This window comes from Herpailurus yagouaroundi, unplaced genomic scaffold, assembly GCF_014898765.1.
Source record: "Herpailurus yagouaroundi ecotype Mexico unplaced genomic scaffold, PumYag 180, whole genome shotgun sequence".
Classification (NCBI taxonomy): domain Eukaryota; kingdom Metazoa; phylum Chordata; class Mammalia; order Carnivora; family Felidae; genus Herpailurus; species Herpailurus yagouaroundi.
In genome coordinates this window covers 7,372,730-7,391,263 of record NW_024412411.1, presented here as the reverse complement: position 1 = coordinate 7,391,263, position 18,534 = coordinate 7,372,730, and positions in this window count along the sequence as shown.

Below are 18,534 nucleotides of genomic sequence, written 5' to 3'. Positions count from 1 at the left end.
ACTACCCTACAATCCAGCAATCACACTACCAGTATTTACCCCAAAAATACAAAAACACTAATTCAAAGGAATACACACACCCCTGTTTATTGCAGCATTATTTACAATAGCCAAATTATGGAAGCAGCCCAAGTGTCCATTCATAGATGAATGGATAAAGAAGATGTGGTATAGAGGTGCCTGGGTGGCTCAGTCAGTTAAGCATCTGGCTTAAGCTCAGGTCATGATCTTGTGGTTCATGGGTTGGAGCTCCACATCAGTCTCTGAGGGGCTCTGTGCTGACAGCTCAGAGCCTAGAGCCTGCTTCGTGGATTCTGTGTCTCCCTCTCTCTCTGCCCCTCCCCCACTCATTCTTTTTCTCTCTCTCTCTTTCTCTCTCTCAAAAATAAATAAAACATTAAAAAAATTTTTTAAAAGATGTGGTATATATATTTACAATAGAATATTATTCAGCCATAAAAAATGAAATCTTGTCATTTGCAATGAGATGGATGGAGCTGGAAGTATAATGCCAAGCAAAATAAATCTGTCAGAGAAGGACAAACACCATATGATCTCATTCATATGTGGAACTTAAGAAAGAAAACAAATAAGCAAAGGAAAAAAACAAAGAGAGAGGCAAACCAAGAAACAGATTCTTAACTATAGAGAGAGAACAAACTAATTGTTACCAGAGGGGAAACGGGGATGGGGGAAACAGAAGATGGGGATTAAAGAGTACACTTATTATGGATAGAGCTAGAGAGTATTATGCTAAGTGAAATAAGTCAGTGAGAGAAAGACAAATACCATATGATTTTACTCATATGTGGAATCTGAGAAATGACACAATGAACATAGGGGAGAGAAAAGAGAGAGAGAAACCAGAAAACAGACTCTTAATTGTAGAGAATAAACTGATGGTTACCAGAGGGGAGGTGGTTGGGGGGATTGGTTAAATAGGTGATGGGGATTAAGGAGGGCACTTGTTGTGATGAGAACTGGGTTTATATGTAAGTGATGAATCACTAAATCCTACACCAGAAACCAATATTACACGTATGTTACCTAAATGGAATTTGATAAAAACTTGGAAGAAGAAAAAAGACGAAAAAAAATTTAAAAAAGAACTCCAGTCAATAAAATATATTTGATATGATTCTGCTTAAATAAATAAATTAAGAAAGTAAGTAAGTAAGTGGCGGGGGGGGGGGTGGGTTGGGGGGGGGAAGGCCAATTGATCCAGGTTGTGGCTCTAGCACTGCAGGAAACTGGGTAGAAGAGAATATGGGTCTGTATTGCCTCTAACAACTGCAAGCGCACCTAGTTATTTCAAAATAAAACATTTCATTAAAAAAAAAAAAAGCCAGTAGCAATGACCAATACTGAGCTCTCAGCATAACACCAATCCTTAAGGAAACCAGTCAGCCTCTTTGTGGCAAGTTAATTACATTGAACCTCTTCAGTCCTGGGAAGAGCAGTGAAATTATGCCCACCCTGGATATGATTTTGCCTCCCTTGCCTGTACTAGAACTACCATCTGAAAGCTTCCAAGATTCCTGAGCCCACACAACATTGACTCAGAGCAAGGGACCCACTTTTAGCAAAGGAGATACTGACTATAGAGGTCCACTGATCATACTGTATACTTCATCAGCTAGAAAAACTGTTACCAGAATTGTGGAATTTTCTTTTTTTTTTAAGATTTTCTTTCTTTTTTAATGTTTATTTATTTTTGAGAGAGAGAGAGAGAGCACATGCAGGGGAGGGGCAGAGAGGGAGAGGGAGATAGAGAATCTGAAGCAGGCTCTGTGCTGTCAGCACAAAGCCAGTCATGGGGTTCAACATGGGGCTTGAACCCACGAACCGTGAGATCATGACCTGAGCCAAAGCTGAATGCTCTACTGACTGAGCCATCAGGTGCCTCTGTGGAATTTTGTGTTAAAGCTCAGTTAAGAGGCTCTACCGACTGAGCCAGCCAGGCACCCCACCTGAGCAAGTTTCTTAACCTGTCCAATGCTGTCCTCATAATGTTTACATAAATGAGATGTCTTTGTATTGCATTTAGCTTGATGTTTGGCATAGATAAATGCATGCTAATAATTGAATAATTGTCATTAATTATGTCCTAGTTCACATGGAGCTGGGCACCATCCAAAATTCTAAGGTTCTGTGGGTTATACCTTTTTTGTCTTCTTTTAAGTTACCCCCAAACCCCTAAAGCAAAGATGACAGAAACAGGGGTCCTGGCAGCAGCAAGATACATTATAGGAAAAAAACCCACTGGATACCCTTCAGCACTCAAAAATATAAGTTGCTGGCACAGTGGCTTAGTGACATCAGTGAACTAGAAATAAATGAAAACTGATCATTTAGCTCTCACAAACTCTTGCCTCTGAGGACTCATGACAGGTAGCTCAAGTTGTAAGGCCCCAAACAATGGAGAAGCAGTGATGACAAAAGCCTTACCAAGAACATGACATGGGGTCCTTAATTCCTTCAGAAATCCTACAGAAAGTTTCAGGAAATTCCAGAGACAATAAACCTGGTTAAGGAAGTGGGTGTGTGCACATGCATGCAGGATGTATTCGTGCACATGCGCGCACACACACACACACACACACACACACACACACACACCTGCTTGAGGGCTGGGAATAAAGAGGAAAGGACTGATGGGATTTAATACGTAAAGCTGGTGAGGGATAAAAAGCACCTCCTTCAACATCAGCTTGCTAGGGCATTAGAGGAGGGTGAGAAATGTGCAGGTGGAGAAACCTGGCATCGCTGAATAAGAACCACGGGCTAGAACAATACTAGGTTGGCCTTCTGCTTTGAAATCACTTTGTGTGCAGTAGCAAGTATCGCAGCCAATGAGGTTTATCCAAGAAGAGCTTATCACTAATGAAAACTTTTCCCAGTTCCCCACCCACCCCCCCAGTCCCTCCGCCTTGATGACTTGAAAGCACTTCTTAGCCAGGCAGGTGGGTTTTAATAATAAGCTACCCAGCAGGCTAGCCAGGTTCCCAGTGTGAAGCTTCAGATATCAGGTGGGGATTAGAATGAAGTGTGGTTGGTGGAACACAAAGGAATAATTAGAAGTCACCTTCTCATCTTACAGCCAAGGTGCAGAGAGGAAAAGACACCTGTCCAGGGATACACAGCAAGTTAGAGGCAACACTGGAACTACATTTACAGTTTAGACCCTGGATCAGCCTCTTTCTTTTTGCATTGTAAAGATCCCTGGGAACCACCAGATCAAATTAACATCAACCCCTTCATTCTTTTGTTGTTTTTTTCAGTCAATTATTCTTATCAATTGTCAAATTCATTTACTCAATAACTGTTACTAAGGCCCCTGTGCAGGGAGCTGGGCTAACCAAAATGAATGAAACAAGACCTGACTCAGACTCATGGGTAAAACACTCATAAACATACAGTTAGGTAAAGGAATGGGGAAATAATTATCTCTGCTGCTAGCTCCAGAAATCCTCTTTGGAAAGGACTTGGCTTTGTTTGGGAAAACACTTTGTGAAGCTCTTGGGTAGAAGGAGAGGCCCTGAGGAAAAAGTGCCCTAGAACTGCTCTGCATGAGAAAGGCTCTGGAAGCCCTTTGTTGCTTCTGAGAGTAAGGGAAGATCAGAGAAATGGGGGGACTGGTACTGCCCAAGGAAAGGGAAGAGGAGGAAACACCCTGTGGCCAAGTAGCCAAAGAGGACTGAAGAGGGCCAAGGTGACTCCCAGCGACTTTAAAAGATTTTCTGTGTTACCCCAAGCTCTTCAGGAAAGCCCTCTGCATTCATAAGTACTGTCGTGTGAGCAAATTTTGCCCGGAAACCACTGAAGGAGCAAAATTTCCCATCTGGATTTCAAGGTGAAAATACAGGCTGCAGGTGAGGAAGTAGGAAGTCCAGGAGGAAAGGGGATGTGAAAATGTAAGTCTGAGAATCTGCAGAAGGATGAGGGAGGGCTTCAGCTTCCACAAAGCTGTCAAATTGGGAGGAAATGGTTAGGCAAAGTCAATTTTACCTAGATTTTAAGAATCTCGGAGGCCCTAGCTGCCATTGGGGTTACAATTACAACAGCTACCAGTAAATTCTGTAAAAGAAGCCTGCCTAAAGTGCTTTAGAAAAATTTCAGACTATTTGAGATGGGTCATGAAGGAGTTGTGAGAACTTGTCACACTGGAAGAAGAGGGCATCTTGGAAAACGGAGTGACCCATGCAGAGATTCAGATGTATGAAGAGCACAGTGCGACCAGAGAAGTTCCATGTGGCTAGGATAGGTTTAGTGGAGGACGCGGGATGAAGTGAAGCTGAAGAAGCCAGCAGGGGCCACCACAGGAAGGCCTGAATGACAGCTTCAACTTTTACCTGTAGATAGGAAGACCCACACTGTAGAAGATGACTCTGGAGGTGGTGCAGCACCAGGCTTGTGATTTGGTTATTCTCTCCTTTGTGTACCTTTATGCCTTGCACATACCTCTAATTGCTGCAACCATCACACTCTACCAGCAATTGACCATGTGTTGTGTGCTTTGGAAGATCTTGAGCTCCAGGTAGGCCGGAAACATTCAGGTGGCAGAATAATTAGACAGTCCTGAATGCAAATCCTACCTCCTCAACTTATTGAGTGTTCTTGGGCAAGTTATTTAACTGCCCTGAGCCTCAGTTTCCTCATCTGCAAAGTGGAGACAATCATAGTACTTATCTCAAAGGATGGTAGTGAAGATAAAAAGAACAGAATTGCTCAGCATGATGCCAGCATACATTAGTCCTTAGGCAAAGCAACTCTTGTTCTGATTCACCCTTGAAATGCATAGCCTAGCATACAGCCTGCACATTTTCGGCAGAAACGTACATGAGGGGGACAACTTTTGATAAGGAGGACAAACCAGACATGTCAATGAAGGGCCCTCCTACAAGAGTCTGGGTTGTTGGTTTTGTTTTGTTTTGTTTTGTTTTTTTTCATCTAGATATAATCATTTTCCCAATATCATAAGAACGTGGCTGAGGCATCTATGCTAGTTTTAAAACAGGTCAATAAATTCTTTGATATTCCTTCAAGAGGTGGAGTCTAACTGCCCTCTGCTAGAGTGTGGGCTGGATTTAGTAGATAGCTTCTAACAAATAGAATAAAGCAGAAGTGACAATGTACAGCTTCAGTGACTGGGTTACAAAAGGCATTGTGACTCGCTCCTTACTGGTTCTTGGATCACTTGCTCTAGTAGCAGCTAGTCGCCGTGTCCTGAGGACATTCACACAGCCTAAGGAAAGGTCCATGTGGGGAGGAACTAAGGCCTGCTGACCGTGGAAGTGTATCCTCCAGCTCCAGTCAAGTCTTCAGTCGACCTCAGCCTCTAATTGCATCCCGACTACAACCTCATGAAAGACCCTAAGCCAGAACCACCCAACAGAGCCACTCTTGAATTCCTGACCACATAAGCAATGAGATAATAAATGTTTCTTGTGTTAAGCCATCAAGTTTTGAGGTAACTGGTTATGTATCAATAGAGAACTAATACAATATCTAAATGCAATGCTTGGAATTTGATTCTTTCTTTCTGATTTTAATTATAGCCTTCAAGTGACATGTACAATCATCCTGAGGCATAAAAATATATAATTTATTAAATTAATCATCATCTTTGTTTTCGGTTCCAAAAAACATAAGAATTAAAAACAGGGGCTCCTGGGTGGCTCAGTCGGTTAAGCGGCCGACTTCGGCTCAGGTCATGATCTCGCGGTCCGTGAGTTCAAGCCCCACGTCGGGCTCTGTGCTGACAGCTCAGAGCCTGGAGCCTGTTTCGGATTCTGTGTCTCCCTCTCTCTGACCCTCCCCCGTTCATGCTCTGTCTCTCTCTGTCTCAAAAATAAATAAACATTAAAAAAAAAAGAATTAAAAACAAAAACAAGAGGTCAGTTGGGAAGACGGTCGAGTAGGAGGGCCTTAAGCTCACCTCGACCTACAGATACAACTAGGTAACACCCTTATCATCGTAAATAACCCAGAAAATGAACAAAAGCCTGGAAGAACAAACTCCACAACTAAAGGCAGGTAAGAGGCCACAATGAAAAAGGTAGGAAGGGCAAAGACACAATCTGGGAGTGAAAAGACTATGGCTATCAGCAGTGGGGAGGGAGCCTCACACTTCTCACACCTCAGAGCCCAAGAACAGGAAGGAGGAATCTCAGTAATATTTGCCTTTGAAAATGAGAGGGGACTGAATTTCATGAATTCTTAAAACCAGTATGACTCAAAGCCTGGAATTTTAAAAATCAGCTCTGGGAGAGCCCAGAAGGCATTAGAAAGCAGAGTCCCCTCCCTTAAAGAGACAGCACTACAAACAGCAGATAGGATACAGAACCAGCAGTTTGAAAAATGCCAGGGGCAGATGGGAAGGAGAGTGATTTGCTCATCTCAAAGCACAGCCCAGAGGGACAGGGGTCACTGGGAAACCCCTCCAGAAACAAAGGAGCTGGCAGGTGCCATTCCCCACCCCACCCCCATCCCCCAGCATAAACTGCCACCTGCAGGAACCAGAGGAGAGATGCCCACACTCCTTACTAAACCCTGCCCCCCCCACCCCCACACTTCACAGGATCTGCCTTTCTCAGGCAAGCTAGCCTAAGTCTTGGTGCTGTGGGCCTCTCCCCCAGAAGACCAGTGTAAATCCTGCCAACACCACATCTCCTGACCCACGCGTTTTGCAGGACCTCAGTTCTGGTGGCAGCAGGAACACATCTCCTTTTGCAAGCAGACCACTGCACACTTTGCTGCCCACAATAGGCAAAGAGAGCCTCTGCAGACAACTGGAGTGAAAGAAAAAGAGACTAAGACTTAACAGCAGATCGCATGCAAAACACAGAGGAAACACTCCCTGAAGTGTCAGGTGCTAGGGTACAGGGGACATTGCACTGCAGGGCACTACAGGACCTCTTCTTCATAAGGCTGTTATCTTTAACAGCAAGAGAAGTAGTTGACTTTCCTAACACACTGAAACAGACACAGAAACTCAGACAAAATGGGGAGACAGAGAAATGTGTGCCAAATTAAAGAACAGGACCAAACCACAGTAAGGGACCTAAGCGAGATAGATATAATATGCCTAATAGAGAACTTAAAGAAATGTTCATAAAGATACTCACTGGACTTGAGAAAAGAGGGGGGAGGGACATCAGTGAGACCCTTAATACAGAAATAAAAAAGAATCAGAGCTCAAGAAGACAATAAATGAAATCAAAAATATAGTTGATGGGAAAAATAGCAGGTTATGAAGCAGAGGAACAAATTGACCTGGAAGACAGAGTAATGGAAAGTAATCAAGCTCAGCAAAGGAGAGAAAAGGAAATTATGCAAATAGAGAATAGTCTGATGGAACTCAGGGACTCCATCAAGTTTAATAACAAATATCTGCATTTTGTAGGTCAAGGCAGTGACATGATATAGTAAAAGTGCTAAAAGAGAAAAATCTGCAGTCAAAAATACTCCGTTCAATAAGGCTATCATTCAGAATAGAAGGAGAAATAAAGAGTTTCTCAGACAAACAAAACTGAAGGAGTTGATGACCACTAAACCAGCCCTACAAGAAATGTTAAAGAGGACTTTTTGAGTGGAAAGGAAAGAACATGAAAAGAGAGTATGAAAAGTGAATCGCTTCTCGGCCTTTTGGCTAAGACAAGAGGAGGGTATGAAAAGTGAAAAACACAAAAGCAGTAAAAAGTATTTCTGTAAAAATCAGTCAAGGGATTCATACAATAAAATGATATAAAATATGACACCACATACCTAAACATGGGAAAGAAAGGAGTAAAGAATGGGTTTAAACGTAAGCGACCATCAACCTAACATAGATGGCCATATACACAAGATGTTACATACAAATCTCATGGTAACCACAAATCAAAAACCAGTAATAGATATGCAAATAATAAAGAGAAAGAAATCCAAATATGCCACTAAAGAAAGCCAACAAACCATGAAAGAGAGGAAGGGAAGAAAGGATCAGAGAAAATCTATAGAAACAACCACAAAACAAGTAACAAAATGGCAATAAATACATATCTATCAATAATTACTTTGAAGGTAAATGGACTAAATGCTCCAATAAAAAGACATTAGGGTGACAGGGTGGATTAAAAAAACAAGATGCATTTATATGCTGCATACAAGAGACTCATTTCAGACCAAAAGACACCTGCAGATTAAAAGTGAGGATGTGAAGAAACATTTATCATACAAATGGATGCTCAAAGAAAGCTGGAGCACCAATACTTATATCAGATAAAATAAACCTTAAATATTTTTAAAGTTTATTTATTTATTTATTTATTTATTTATTTATTTATTTTTACTTTCACAAATATTTTATTGCCCTCACATTCTTACTGCTATTACTGCTGGGATTCATTTCAAATTTTTATTTTATTTCATTTATTTATTTACTTATTTATTTTTTTAATTTAATTTTTTTAATTTACATCCAAGTTAGTTAGCATATAGTGCAACAATGATTACAGGAGTAGATTCCTTAATGCCCCTTACCCATTTAGCCCATCCTCCCTCCCACAACCCCTCCAGTAACCCTCTGTTCTCCATATTTAAGAGTCTCTTACGTTTTGTCCCCTTCCTTGTTTTTATATTGTTTTTGCTTCCCTTCCCTTGTCTTAAAGTTCTCATATGAGTGAAGTCATATGATACTTGTCTTTCTCTGACTAATTTCGCTTAGCATTAATACCCTCCACTTTCATCCACATAGTTGTGAATGGCAAGATTTCATTCTTTTTGATTGCCAAGTAATACTCCAGTGTGAGTGTGTGTGTGTGTGTGTGTGTGTGTGTGTGTGTGTGTGTGTACCACATCTTTATCCATTCATCCGTTGATGGACATTTGGGCTCTTTCCATACTTTGGCTATTGTTGATAGTGCTGCTGTAAACATTGGGGTGCATGTGGCCCTTCGAAACAGCATACCTGTATCCCTTGGATAAATACCTGGTACTGCAATTACTGGGTCATAGGGTAGTTCTATTTTTAATTCTTTGAGGAACCTCCATACTGTTTTCCAGAGTGGCTGCACCAGTTTGCAGTCCCACCAGCAGTGCAAAAGAGTTCCTCTTTCTCTGCATCCTCACCATCTGCTGTTGCCTGAGTTGTTAATGTTAGCCATTCTGACAGGTGTGAGGTGGTATCTCATTGTGGTTTTGATTTGTATTTCCCTGATGATGAGTGATGTGGAACATTTTCTCATGTGTTGGTTGGCCATCTGGATGTCTTCTTTGGAGAAGTGTCTATTCATGTCTTTTGCCCATTTCTTCACTGGCTTATTTGTTTTTTGGGTGTTGAGTTTGATAAGTGCTTTATAGATTTTGGATACTAACCCTTTATCAGATATCATTTGCAAATATCTTCTCCCATTCCATTGGTTGCCTTTTAGTTTTGCTGACTGTTTCCTTCACTGTGCAGAAGTTTTTTTATCTTGATGAGGTCCCAATAGGTCATTTTTACTTTTGTTTCCCTTGCCTCTGGAGATGTGTTGAGTAAGAAGTTTCTGTGGCCAAGATCAGAGGTTTTTGCCTGCTTTCTCCTCGAGGATTCTGATGGCTTCCTGTCTTACATTTAGGTCTTTCATCCATTTTGAGTTTATTTTTGTGTATGGTGTAAGAAAATGGTCCAGGTTCATTTTTCTGCATGTTGCTGTCCAGTTTTCCCAGCACCACTTGCTGAAGAGACTGTCTTTATTCCACTGGATATTCTTTCCTGCTTTGTCAAAGATTAGTTGGCCATAAGTTTATTTATTTTGAAAGAGAGAGAGAGAGGGGCGCCTGGGTGAATCAGTCAGTTGGGCGGCCGACTTCGGCTCAGGTCATGATCTCGCGGTCCGTGAGTTCAAGCCCCGCGTCAGGCTCTGTGCTGACAGCTCAGAGCCTGGAGCCTGTTTCGGATTCTGTGTCTCCCTCTCTCTGTCCCTCCCCCGTTCATGCTCTGTCTCTCTCTGTCTCAAAAATAAATAAACATTAAAAATTAAAAAAAAAAAAAAAAGAGAGAGAGAGAGAGAAAGAGAAAGAGCATGCAGCAAGCAGGGGAGGGGCAGAGAGAGAGAATCCCAAGCAGACTCTATACCCAGCACCAAGCCCCATGAGGGGCTCAATCTCAAATAAACAACCTAAACTTATACCTAAAGGAGCTAGAAAGAGAACAAACAAAACCCAAACCAGCAAATGGAAAGAAATAATAAAAATCAGATCAGAAATAGATGACATACAAACAAACAAAAAAACCACACAATTGAACAGATCAATGAAACAAGGAGCTAATTCTTTTAATCGATCAACAAAATTGATAAACCTCTAGCAAGACATTTTATTTTATTTTTTCTTTTAATTTTTTTTAATGTTTACTTATTTTTGAAAGAGAGAGTGAGACAGAGCATGAGCAGGGGAGGGCCAGAGAGAGGGGAGAGAAAGAATTGGAAGCAGGTTCCAGGCTCGGAGCTGTCAGCACAGAGCTGGACGAGGGGCTAGAACCACAAACCGTGAGATCATGACCTGAGCCAAAGTCAGACACTTAACCGACTGAGCCATCCAGGCACCCTACTAGCAAGACTAATTTTAAAAAGAGAGAGATAGGACCCAAATAAACAAAATTACTAATGAAAGAGGAAAAATAACAATCAACATCACAGAAATACAAGTAATTATAACAAGATATTATGAAAACCTATATGCCAACAAATTGGACAACTTAGAAGAACTGAATAAACTCATAGAAATATATTGTCTACCAAAACCAAAGCAGGAAGAAATATAAAATTGAGCAGACCAATGACCAGGAATGAAATTGAATCAGTAATAAAAAAAAAAACTCCCAAAAAACAAAAGCCCAGGACTAGAGAGCTTCACAGGTGGATTCTACCAAACATTTAAAGAAGACTTAATACCAAAAAAAAGGGGAGTTAATACCCATTCTTCTTAAACTATTCAAAAAAATACAAGATGAAGGAAAACTTCCAAATTCATTCTATGAGGCCAGTATCACCCCGATACCAAAGCCAGATAAAGACACCACAAAAAAAGAGAACTGCATACCAATAATTCTAATGAATATAGATGAAAAATCCTCAACAAAATCTTAGCAAATTGAATCTAACAATATATTAAAAAAACCAAACACCATGTTCAAATTGGATTTATTCCCAGAATGTAAGGTTAGTTTCATATTTGCAAAACAATAATGTGATATGTCACATCAATAAGAGAAAGGATAAAAACTATATGATCATTTCAATGGATGCAGAAATAGCATTTCAAAGTGTATCCATTCATGATAACCCCCCTCCCCCGGCAAAGTAGGTCTAGAGGGAACATATCTCAACATAATAAAGACCTCATATGAAAAACCTACAGCCAACATCATATTCAATGGTGGAAAACTGAGGGTTTTCCCCCTCTAAGGTAGGAACACAACAAAGGTGTCCACTTTCACCACTTTTTTCACATTTTTTAAGTTTATCTATTTATTTTGAGAGGGAGGGAGGAGGCAGAGAGAAAGAAAAAGAATCCCAAGCAGGTCCTGTGATCAGCACAGAGCCCAACAGGGGACTTGATCCCACTACTGTGACATCATGATCTAAGCCGAAATAAAGAATCAGATGCACAACCAATTGAGCCACCCAGGTGCCCCCACTTCCACCACTTTTATTTAACATAGCACTGGAAGTCATAGCCACAGCAATTAGACAACATAAAGAAATAAAAGGGCATCCAAACTGGTAAGGAAGAAGTAAAACTCTCACTGTTTGCAGATGACATGATGCTATATATAGAAAACCCTAAAAATTCCACCAAAAAACTGCTAGAACTGATAAATGAATTTATTAAAGTCACAGGATACAAAATCAATGTACAGAAATCTGTTGCATTCCTATACACTATTATTATAAGAAAAGAATCCCATTTATTGACAGCACCAAAAACAATAGAACATCTAGGAATAAACTTACTAAAGAGATGAAAGACCAGGACTCTGAAAACTAAAAAACACTGATGAAAGAAATTCAACATGACGCAAAAAAATAGAAAGACATTTCACGCTCATGTTGGAAGAACAGGTATTATTAAAGTGTCTATACTACCCAGAGCAATCTACAGATTTAATGCAATCTCTATCAAACTACCAACAGCATTTTGCACAGAGCTAGAACAATCATAAAATTTGTATGGAACCACAAAAGACCTGAAGTAGCCAAACCAATCTCAAGAAAGAAAAACAAAACTGGAGGAATCACAATTACAGATTTCAAGTTATATTACAAAGCAGGAGTAATTAAAATAGTATGGAACTGGCATAAAAATAGACACATAGATCAATAGAATAGGAAACCCAGAAATAACCCCATAATTATATGGTCAATTAATCTTCAACAAAGGAGGAATGAATATACAATGGCAAAAAGAGTCTCTTCAACAAAAGGTGCTGGGAAAACTGGGCAGCCACAAGCAAACAAAGGAAAATGGATCACTTTCTTCATCATACACAAACATAAACTCAAAATGGATTAAAGATCTAATGTGAGACCATAAAATCTGAAACTATAAAAAACCTTCAAGAGAGCATAGGCAGCAATCTCTCTAACATCAGCTATCACAACATTTTTCTAGATGTGTCTCCTGAGGCAAGGGAAATAAAAGCAAAACTAAACTATTGACTACATCAAGATAAAAAGCTTCTGCAGAATAAAGGAATCAACAAAACTAAAAGGCAACCTAAAGAACGGGAGAAGATATTTGCAAACAACATATCCAATAAAGGGTTAGTATCCAAGATATATAAAGAACTGATACAACTCGGGGCACCTGGGTGGCTCAGTTGGTTGAGTGTCCGACTTCAGCTCAGGTCACGATCTCGCGGTCCGTGAGTTCGAGCCCCGCGTCGGGCTCTGGGCTGATGGCTCAGAGCCTGGAGCCTGCTTCCGATTCTGTGTCTCCCTCTCTCTCTGCCCCTCCCCTGTTCATGCTCTGTCTCTCTCTGTCTCAAAAATAAATAAACGTTAAAAAAATTTTTAAATAAAAAAAAGAACTGATACAACTCAATACCCAAAAAACAAATAACCCAATTTAAAAAATGAACAATAGACATGAAAAGACATGTCTCCAAAGAAGACATCCAGATGGCCAGCAGACACATGAAGAGATGCTCAATACCACTCATCATCAGAGAAATGCAAATCAAAATTACAATGAGATATCACTTCTTCACACCTGTCAGAATGGCTAAAATCAACAGCCCAATAAACAATAAGTGTTGACCAGGATGTGGAGCAAAAGGAACCCTCATGCATTGTTGGTGGGATTTAAATTAGTGCACCTACTATGGAAAACAGTATGGAGGTTCCTCAAAAAGTTAAAAATAGAACTATCCTACAATCCAGCAATCACACTACCAGTATTTACCCAAAAAAATACAAGAACACTAATTCAAAGGGATACGTGCACCCCTATGTTTATTGCAGCATTATGTACAATAGCCAAACTATGCAAGCAGCCCAAGTGTCCATTGATAGATAAATAGATAGAGAAGATGTGGTATATATAAAATGGAATGTTATTCAGCCATAAAAAAGAATGAAATTTTGCCATTTGCAACAACATGGCTAGAGCTAGGGAATATAATTCTGAACAAAATAAAGAGAGAAAAACAAATACCATATGCTCTCACTCATATGTAGAATTTAAGAAACACATGAGCAGGGGCGCCTTGGTGGCTCAGTCAGTTAAGCAATAGACTTCGGCTCAGGTCATGATCTCATGGTTCGTGGTTTCAAGCCCCACATTGGTCTCTCTGCTGTCAATGCAGAGCCTGCTTCAGATCCCCTGTGTCCCTCTTTATGCCCCTCCTCTCCCCTGCTCACTGGCTCTCTCTTTTTATGTCGAAAGAAAAAGAAAGAAAGAAAGAAAGAAAGAAAGAAAGAAAGAAAGAAAGAAAGAAAGAAAGAAAGAAAGAAAGACAAATGAGCAAAGGGATAAAGAGAGAGAGAGAGAAACCAAGAAACAGACACTTAAACTCTTAACTATAGAGAACAAACTTAGGGTTACCAGGGGGAAATGGGTTTGGGGGTGGGGAATAAAGAGTACACTTACCAGCAGGCCTGGATGGCTCCATTGGTTGGGTGTCCCACTCTTGATTCAGCTAAGGTCATGATCCCAGGGCCATGAGATCGAGTCCTGCATTGGGCTCCGCACTGAGCATGGAACATTTTTAAGATTCTCTATCTCCCTCTGCCCCTCTCCTCCACTTGTATGCTCTCTCTTTCTAAAATAAAAAAACTTAAAAGAACATCTAAAAAAAGAGTACACTTATCATGATGAAAATAAATAAAATATTTTTAAAAATAAAAAAATGAAAATAAGTCTCTAGGCATTCAGAATCCACAGAGCTGCTACACAGTTTGTGGGATAACCAAAAATCTGAGCATCCTCTGAGAAAGAAGCTTGTTACAGTGGTCGGGAGAATTTTCAGACACCAGCAATGCACCCAGAACTGAGAGCAGAATGAATTAACTCCTCAGAAAGGAGAGGCCAGATCATGTGGTTTATCAAAACCTTCTTCACCAAGTTGTGTATTGTTCTACCTGCTCAGGTTTTCAAGCTGGAAGACGCTTAGAAACAGAGATTGGCCCTTTCCAGCAATTTCTAAGTCCCAGATCTATTCATTCTGGGTGGTGCACCAAAGAAAAAGGAAGGACTCAGGGGTAGGAGAGACTGAAGCTAGAATCCTGTCTCAGATACTCACACCATTCAACAAATAAATACTAAGTCCACAGATTGTACCAGCTGCTGCTGCTACTATGGTGAGTAAAAACAGACAAGCTCCTTGCCCCTATGGAGTGAATTCCTAGTAGGAGAATTTTTTTTAATTTAATTTTTTAATTTACATCCAAATTATTTAGTATATAGTGCAACAATGATTTCAGGAGTAGATGCCTTAGTGCCTTACCCATTTAGCCCATCCCCCCTCCCACAACCCCTCCAGCAACCCTCAGTTTGTTCTCCATATTTATGAGTCTCTTCTGTTTTGTCCCCCTCCCTGTTTTTATATTATTTTTGTTTCCCTTCCCTTATGTTCATCTGTTTTGTCTCTTAAAGTCCTCATAAAGTCATATGATTTTTGTCTTTCTCTGACTAATTTCACTGAGCATAATACCCTCCAGTTCCATCCACGTAGTTGCAAATGGCAAGATTTCATTCTTTTTGATTGCCAAGTAATACTCCATTGTGTATGTGTATGTGTGTGTATATATATATATATACATATATATGTACATATATATACGTGTGTGTGTATATATATGTGTGTATATATATATATATATACATATATATGTACATATATATACGTGTGTGTGTATATATATGTGTGTATATATATATATATATGTATATATATATATATATATATATACACCACATCTTCTTTATCCATTCATCCATTGATGGACATGGACATTTGGGCTCTTTCCAGACTTAGGCTATTGTTGATAGTGCTGCTATAAACATGGGGGTGCATGTGCCCCTTTGAAACAGCATACCTGTATTCCTTGGATAAATGCCTAGTAGTGCAATTGCTGGGTCGTAGGTTAGTTCTATTTTTAGTTTTTTGAGGAACCTCCATACTGTTTTCCAGAGTGGCTGCACCAGTTTGCATTCCCACTAGTAGGAGAATTAAGTAATCATGCAAATAAATGCAATTGCACTGGACAGGCCAGGGAAGGACAAGGCCAGGGAAGACTTCCCAGGGGGAAGTGGTGCTTGATCTGAGAGCTAATGAATTGATAGTTAAGTAGCCTAAAAGGATGTTAAAAATGATAGAGCAGGCCCAAAATGGAGTCACTTATGTGAAGCCCCACACTGCAAAACCAGGACTTATTAGTGTCAGCTCTCCCACAAATAGAATCTGAAACTAGTAAATCAGGAATTGCCTAATCAGCACTAGTTAGGTAATCTGCCTGCTAGACCCCTGCTATCCCCTAAAGGAAAGTAACCTAGCAATAGCCAACCTGCTTTTTTGCCTAGTACAACCTCTTGTTCCTGCATCTGCCTCTGAAAGTCTTTCATTTTGTACAGCTCTTCAGAGCTCTTCTCAATCTTCTAGAGTGGATGCTGCCTGATTCATGAATCACTGTATAAGATCTTGAAAGTTTACTGAGTTGAGGGGCACCTGGGTGGCTCAGTTAAGCATTCAACTTCAGCTCAGGTCATGATCTCATAGTTCTCAGGTTCAAGCCCCACATTGGGCTCTGTGCTGTCAGTGTGGTGCCTACTTCAGATCCTCTGTCTCCCTCTCTCTCTGCCCCTCCCCTGCTCTCTCTCTCTCTCTCTCTCACACACACACACACACACACACACACTCTCTCTCTCTCTGTCTCTCTCTGTCTCCAAAATAAATAAACACTAAAAAAAAATAAAATTTACTGACTTGAATTTTGTGGGTTTTTTAAAGTTTTTTAATGTTTATTTATTTTTGAGAGAGAGAGAGACAGAGACAGAGTGTGAGCAGGGGAGGGACAGAGAGAGAGAAAGACAGAGTCCGAAGCAGGCTCCAGGCTCTGAGCTGTCAGCACAGCACAGAGCCTGATGCAGGGCTCGAACTCACAACTGCAAGATCATGACCTGAGTTGAAGTCGGTTGCTTAACTGACTGAATCACCCAGGCACCCCGAATTTTGTTTTGTAATAGGGAGAAGGAAGAATATTCCAGATGAAGGAAGAGAATGCATAAAGGCACAATGACAGGAGAGAACGTGCATGTGCCGGAGCCTGAGAGCAGACCAGTGAGGTAGAGTGAAGAAGGTTTCAGAAGAGGGGATACATGTGAGACATATGAAGCTCAAAAGACAGGACTCGGCAATAGCAGTTAGGAATACTTTCGTGGAATGAACAGACAACCTGACCAACAGTGGCTTGAACACATGAGTGTGTGTGTGTACATGTATGTGTGTGCACGTTTCCTCAGATAAGAAGTTTCCTGAGACAAGAAAAAGATAGTAAAAATTCCAGAAGTAAGGGGGATTTGAATAGGAGTTCAGTGATGCCAGGGCCAACATGAAGCTCTTTTTCCTCACAGCTGAATCCAGCTCCATGCTTCATGATCAAATCCAAGGCAGGAAGAATTGGAAAAGGGGGCAAAATTCAAGACAACGGTCTCTTTTATCAGGAAAGGAAAAACTTTCTCAAACCACCCTCCTCCCCCAGCAGACCTAACTGTGTAATCAGGCCACTTTTAGCTGCGAGGGAAGCTGGAAGTTCAACTTTTTGGCTTTTCTAGCCTCTTTAGAAAAAAATGGAAAAGGTAGAAGAGGATTGGGAATGCATGTTGAGTTAGTCAATTCACAGTGAGTTTGCAAGTACAGGGTGGGGGAGTGAACAACTGGATGGTTGATATCATTCTGATTAGATAATATTGCAACATAGTGAGTTCAGTTTGGGGAATATTGAGCTTGAAGGTATATGGTAAACTGAATCCCTGGAACCTGTGAATATTACTGCCTATGACAAAAGGACTCTGCAGAAATGATTAAATTAAATTTTGAGAAAGGGAGATTATTTTGTATTATCCAGGTGGGCCCTAGATGTAATCACATGTGTCCTCACAAGAGGGAAGCACAGGGAGATCTGAGCCCAGAAAAACACTAGATGTGACAATAGAAGGAAGAGGTTACAGATGTGAGGAAGGGGCCACGGAATTCAGGCAACTTCAAAAACTAAAAGAAAATAGATTCTCCCCTCAGAGCCTCCAGAAGGAACCAATGACACCTTAACTTTAGCCTGTCGAGATTGATTTTAGACTTCTGACCTCGAGAACTGTAAGAGAATAAATTTGCGCTGTTTTAAGCTTATGCTTTAAGTTTGTGGTAGTTTGTTACAGCAAGAATAGGGAACTAATGCAAGTTGCCTTTAAAACATCTGAGAGAGGTCAGTTAGGCAGTTGGATATAAGGGTCTGGAGGTGAAAGAAGAGGGCCAGGCATGAGGTCTACATTTGAGTGTCATATTCAGGTGTGTAGCATTTGAAGATGTAGAAGGGCATAAGCTCCTATGAGGAGAGTGACACTGTCACCTACATGCTGTGCGTGTTTCAGCCAGATACTTAACTTCTCTGAAACCATTATTTATTGAGCCTTTATTCTGTCCTGGCACCATACAGAGCTATTTACGTGCACTCATTCAATACTCTCAGCCATTTTATGAGCTAGACACCATTTTTATCTATTTACAGAACAGGAAACTGAGGTTTAGAGAGACTAGTCATGTGTCCAAGATCAGATAGTACATGATGTAGTGAGACTAACTCCATTCCTCATGCCTTGGCCCTTATAGCCCATGCACCAGCAGCACTGGCACGATCTAGGAGTCTATTAGTCCTACTGAATCAGAATCTGAATCTTCACAAGATCCCCAAGCTATTTATACTTTGTGTGACAAGCACTAGACTCTAGCCTGCGTCCAGAATGGGTTCCACTCTGGCAGGTGCCGCACCAAGAACCTAACTCCGAGTTCTAGAA